Source organism: Mizuhopecten yessoensis, unplaced genomic scaffold, assembly GCF_002113885.1.
Source record: "Mizuhopecten yessoensis strain PY_sf001 unplaced genomic scaffold, ASM211388v2 scaffold8863, whole genome shotgun sequence".
In the NCBI taxonomy this organism is placed as follows: domain Eukaryota; kingdom Metazoa; phylum Mollusca; class Bivalvia; order Pectinida; family Pectinidae; genus Mizuhopecten; species Mizuhopecten yessoensis.
This window is the reverse complement of record NW_018407760.1, coordinates 112437-119248: the sequence shown is the minus strand read 5'-3', so window position 1 is coordinate 119248 and position 6812 is coordinate 112437.

Here is a 6812-nt window from a genome sequence, read left to right as displayed (position 1 = left end):
CAAGGATCACAGGCAAATCTCATGGGTAGCTGTATAATATAGGTAAGGTAAGGATCACGGGCAAATCCCATGGGTAGCTGTATAATATAGGTTAGGCAAGGATCACAGGCAAATCTCATGGGTAGCTGTATAATATAGGTAAGGTAAGGATCACGGGCAAATCCCATGGGTAGCTGTATAATATAGGTTAGGCAAGGATCACAGGCAAATCTCATGGGTAGCTGTATAATATAGGGAAGGTAAGGATCACAGGCAAATCCCATGGGTAGTTATTTAATATAGGTTAGGCAAGGATCACAGGCAAATCTCATGGGTAGCTGTATAATATAGGTAAGGTAAGGATCACGGGCAAATCCCATGGGTAGCTGTATAATATAGGTTAGGCAAGGATCACAGGCAAATCTCATGGGTAGCTGTATAATATAGGTAAGGTAAGGATCACGGGCAAATCCCATGGGTAGCTGTATAATATAGGTTAGGCAAGGATCACAGGCAAATACACTGGGAAGTTACATCATATAGGTAATACAAGGATCCCAGGCAAATTCCATAGATAGCTGTATAATATAGGTAAGGGGCTAGCTATATAATATAGGTTAGGCAAGGATCTCGCCCGATTCCCCTGGTTAGGTATATAATATAGGTAAGGTAAGGATCACAGGCAAATCCCATGGGTAGTTATTTAATATAGGTTAGGCAAGGATCACAGGCAAATCTCATGGGTAGCTGTATAATATAGGTAAGGTAAGGATCACAGGCAAATCCCATGGGTAGCTGTATAATATAGGTATGACAAGGATCACCCCCAAATTACCTGGCTTGCTATATAATATAGGTTAGGCAAGGATCTCCCACAATTCCCCTGTTTAGCTATATAAAATAGGTAAGGCAAGGATCACAAGCAAATCCGGTGGGTAGTTATATAATAAAGGTAAGACAAGGATCACCCAAAAATTACCTGGGTAGCTATATAATATAGGTTAGGCAAGGATCTCGCGCGATTCCCCTGGTTAGTTATATAATATAGGTAAGGCATGGATCACAAACAATTCCCCTGGGTAGCTATATAATATAGGTAAGGCAAGGATCACAAACAATTCCCCTGGTAAGTTATATGATAAATGTAAGGCAAGGATCACAAACAATTCCCCTGGAAAGTTATATAACAAATGTAAGGCAAGGATCACAAATAATTCCCCTGGTAAGTTATACAATAAATGTTAGGCAAAGATCACAAACAATTCCGCTGGGTAGCTATATAGTATAGGTTAGGCAAGGATCACAAACAATTCCCCTGGGTAGTTATATAATATAGGTTGGGCAAGGATCACAAACAATTCCCCTGGTAAGTTATATGATAAATGTAAGGTACGGATCACAAACAATTCCCCTGGTAAGTTATATGATAAATGTAAGGTACGGATCACAAACAATTCCCCTGGTAAGTTATATAACAAATGTTAGGCAAGGATCACAAATAATTCCCCTGGTAAGTTATATAATAAATGTTAGGCAAAGATCACAAACAATTCCGCTGGGTAGCTATATAATATAGGTTAGGCAAGGATCACAAACAATTCCCCTGGGTAGCTATATAATATAGGTAAGGCAAGGATCAATAACAAATGTTAGGCAAGGATCACAAATAATTCCCCTGGTAAGTTATATGATAAATGTAAGGCAAGGATCACAAACAGTTTCCCTGGGTAGGTATAAAATATAGGTAAGGCAAGGGTAACCCACAAATTACCTGGGTAGCTATATAATATAGGTTAGGCAAGGATCACAGGCAAATACACTGGGAAGTTATATAATATAGATAAAGCAAGGATCGCAGGCAAATCCACCAGGTAGTTATATAATAAAGTTAAGGCAAGGATCACCCACAAATTCCTCTGGGTAGCTATATAAAATAGGTTAAGCGAGGATCTCGCGCGATTCCACTGGGTAGTTATATAATATAGGTTAGGCAAGTTTCACAAACAATTCCTCTGGGTGTAGCTATACAATATAGGTAAGGCAAGGGTAACCCACAAATTACCTGGGTAGCTATATGATATAGGTTAGGCAAGGATCACAGGCAAATACACTGGGAAGTTACATCATATAGGTAATACAAGGATCCCAGGCAAATTCCATAGATAGCTGTATAATATAGGTAAGGCAAGGATCATAGGCAAATCCACTGGGTAGTTACATAATATAGGTATAGCAAGGATCACAAACAATTCCCCTTGGTAGCTATATAATATAGGTAAGGCAAGAATCACAGGCAAATCCACCGGGTAGTTATATAATATAGGTTAGGCAAGAATCACAGGCAAATCCACCGGGTAGCTATATAATATAGGTTAGGCAAGAATCACAAACAATTCCCCTGGGTGTAGCTATATAATAAAGGTAAGGCAAGTATCACTCACAAATTACCTGGGTAGCTACATAATATAGGTAAAGCAAGGATCACAGGCACTGGGTATCTGTATAGTATAGTTAGGGCAAGGATCACAGGCAAATCCTTATGGTAGTTATATAATATAGGTAAGGCAAGGATCACAGGCAAATCCCCTAGGTTACTGTATAATAAAGGTAAGGCAAGGATCACTGGCAAATCCCCTGGGTAGTTATATAATATAGGTAAGGCAAGGATCACAGGCAAATCCCCCAGGTAACTGTATAATAAAGGTAAGGCAAGGATCACTGGCAAATCCCCTGGGTAGGTATATAATAAAGGTAAGGTATGGATCAAAAATAATTCCCCTGGGTAGTTATATAATATAGGTAAGACAAGGATCACAAACAATTCCCTGGGAAGCTATATAATATAGGTAAGGCAAGGATCACAAACAATTCCTCTGGGTGTAGCTATAAAATATAGGTAAGGCAAGGGTAACCCACAAATTACCTGGGTAGCTACATAATATAGGTTAGGCAAGGATCACAGGCAAATACCCTGGGTAGCGGTATAATATAGGTACGGCAAGGATCACAGGCAAATCCACTGGGTAGCTGTATACTATAGGTAAGGCAAGGATCACAGGCAAATACTCTTGGTAGTTATATAATATAGGTAATGCAAGGATCACAGGCAAATCCACTGGGTAGTTACATAATAAAGGTAAGGCAAGGATCACATGCAAATCCCCTAGGTAACTGTATAATAAAGGTAAGACAAGGATCACAAGCACTGGGTAGCTGTATACTATAGGTAAAGCAAGGATCACAGGCAAATCCTCTTGGTAGTTATATAGTATAGGTAAGGCAAGGATCACAGGCAAATCCACTGGGTAGTTACATAATATAGGTAAGGCAAGGATCACATGCAAATTCCCTAGGTAACTGTATAATACAGGTAAGGCAAGGATCACCAACAATTCCCCTGGGTAGCTATATAATATAGGTTAGGCAAAGATCACAAACAATCCCCTGGTAAGTTATATAATATAGGTAAGGCAAGGATCACAGGGAAAATCTCTGGTTAGTTATTAGCTCACCTGGTCCGAAGGACCAAGGTGAGCTTATGCCATACCGTTGCGTCCGTCGTCCGTCCGTCGTCCGTACGTCCGTACGTCCGTACGTCAACAATTTCTTTAAACGACTTCTTCTTCTTAACCACTGATTGGAATTCAACTAAATTTGACTGGAAGTATCTCTAGGGTGTGGGGATTCAAAATTGTACAAATAGTGGGGCTGATCCCCCAGGGGGCTGAGGGGCGGGGTCAAAATGGGGCAATTTGGCTTTATTGCTACAAACGACTTCTTCTGTAGAACTCTGCCATGGATATCAACCATATTTGACTGGAAGCATCTCTAGGTGGTGGGGATTCAACATAGTACAAATGGTGAGGCTGACCCCCAGGGGGCTGAGGGCGGGGCCAAAAGGGGGCAATTTGGCTATATTGCTATAAACGACTTCTTCTGTAGAACTATGCCATGGATATTGATCATATTTGGTCGGAAGCATTCATGGAAGGCAGGGATTCAAAATTGTACAAATGGTGGGGCTGACTCCCCGGGCTAAGGGGTGGGTCATAAAAATGGTATTACTTGGAAATAGTTGAGATCCCCACCTTATAACCATGGTATACAACCGCTGAGTATAAACAGAAGAATGCACATTTGCTTCCAGGATGGCCCTAGGGTCTGGCCCTACCCTTGCAGACTTAACCCCTTTGTCATAACTTTGAAACGGTTGAGATCCCCACCCCAAAACTATATATACAAATTCAGGGCAAAAAGAGACAAATGCAATCAGGATATTAGAATTGATCCTGGGGTCTGGCCACAACCCTAGGGACCTAGTTTCTGAGTCAAAGCTTGGAAACAGTTGAGATGCCCACCCCATAACCATACATAAAATTGCTGGGCATGAAAAGTCTAATACAGATATGCTACAAAGATCGGCCTTGGGGTCATGATTGCTTAGGTATCCACGTGAGCGATACAGGCCGTCTGGGGGTAATATAGGTAAGGCAAATATCACAGGCAAATTCCCAGGTTAGCTATATAATAAAGGTAAGACAATGATCACAGGTAAATTTCCTGGGTAGCTAAATAATAAAGGTAAGACAAGGATCACCCTCAAATTACCTGGTTAGCTATATAATATAGGTAAGGCAAGATCTCGCGCAATTCCCCTGGGTAGCTATATAATATAGGTTAGGCAAAGATCACACCCAATTCCCCTGGTAAGTTATATAATAAATGTAAGGCAAGGATCACAAACAATTCCCCTGTGTAGCTATATTAATATAGGTAAGGCAAAGGAGCACAAGCAAATCCACTGGGTAGTTATATGATAAAGGTAAGACAAGGATCACCCACAAATTACCTGGGTAGCTATATAATATAGGTTTGGCAAGGATCTCGCGCGATTCCCGTGGGTAGTTATATAATAAAGGTAAGGCATGGATCACAAACGATCCCCCTGGGTAGCTATATAATATAGGTTAGGCCTGGATCACACCCAATTCCCCTGGTAAGTTATATAATAAATGGAAGGCAAGGATCACAAACAATTTCCCTGGGTAGCTATATAATATAGGTTAGGCAAGGATCACAAACAATTACCCTGGTAAGTTATATAATAAATGTAAGGCAAGGATCACAAACAATGGCAGCCTACCCCATTACGTCCCTTTGACGCGCCTCAAACACCACCACACTCGTGACAAAAGTTGCCGACGCACGTAAGGTAGTTCCGGTGTAACCAATGTTCGGCGTCTACGTTGTGAGGGTGTTGGCATCTTCAGTGTGTCAATCTATAAATGGCGTTTTGATGACATATGATGACATAGGACCATCATAATGCGGGATTGCCATTAAATATCAAAGATGTCATGATGATCGAGCAGATAACTTGGACGATAAAGGTAAACTTCCTTATTCTTTGGGGAAAGCGGTCACATTTAAAAATGTCAATTCTGTGAAATAAGCACGTCTTTATATCAAGGTGCAAATGTAACTATTCAGATACGTTTTTTCAGCAAAACAAAAACGCTTTACTCCCACCGGGACTATTCTGCAAGAACCCATGATCCCACTAAACACATTTTCATGTTATTGTCGTCCGATAACCAACAATTTCTCACCTCTTACAAAGTTACATATTTGTGTATATTGGCAGTGTTTTCGGTAAGTATTTGAATGATCGCACCTTTTTTAGAGAGGGGGGCTGGATTAACATAGACAGAAAACACTGATGGGTACACATGTAAGTTAAAAAAGGTCTTTTTAGGAAATAACAATAATAAAAACGGTTTACTATTCCCTGTCACAAGACAAAGAGATTATAGACTACATTTGTAAACAACATTTATTCTCTTTTTTTGTTTATAATTTGATAAAACATACAATTGTAATCCCAGTCACAGTATAATCATGCATAGGTTAACAAATCTAATTTTAGAATGCTTTCACCTGTGTATGTCTGATCCAATGATTACAACATGAAAATCAGACACTACTTCAGGGATTTGAATCATTTCTTGATATACTTTTGAATCCTTTTGTATAAAACAAGAAATCCTTCCTTTTTGGAATAGTATCACAACACTTGTCCATGTTGATGTGCAGGTTTGAATGTGTAAACTATTCTTGTGAAAAATATTTAAACATTACATGTAAAAAAAAGCCAATATCATGATAAATCCCTTTATATGGTTTCAGATTATATCATTGTCAAGGGAGGAAAAAGATATTGTTTACTGTGCTCCAACTATGCAGGAAAAATTTGTGAGAATGGTACAACTATAAAACCTCATTGCATTCCATCAGGTGACAGTGCTGATAAAAAAACAAGATCATTGTGGATTCAACAAATCAAACTTGTGCGAACAGATACTCCAATTGGCTCAAACACTAGACTTCGCAATTTACATTTTGAAAATAATATATGCAAACAAGGTATCTGACTACACCTAGGAAAATAAAATAGTCATTCTGAATTTGAGAACACTGAAGTTCCTTGTCTTAAAAGGAGTTCTGAAACACGGGCTGACCCTATAGTTGGGGATTCTGTATAGTCTAGACATAAGATGTAAATGTAAAAGATGATGCTACACAGACACAATTAAGTAACGCCAAATGTATGAAATTATCTACATCACAGACAGTTGTTCCTATTTTTAAACCAGAGATTATTGAAAATGATGATGAGAAGACAAAATATTATACTGGTTATCCAAATTATGCAAAAAAATACTGTTTTTTTACTACTTTTTGCAAGCACGGTGCAGAATAGTTGACCTACTGGGAAGTGGGGAAAAGAACTCCACAACCTGCAAACGACAGAAAATATTTCCACTCAAAAAATT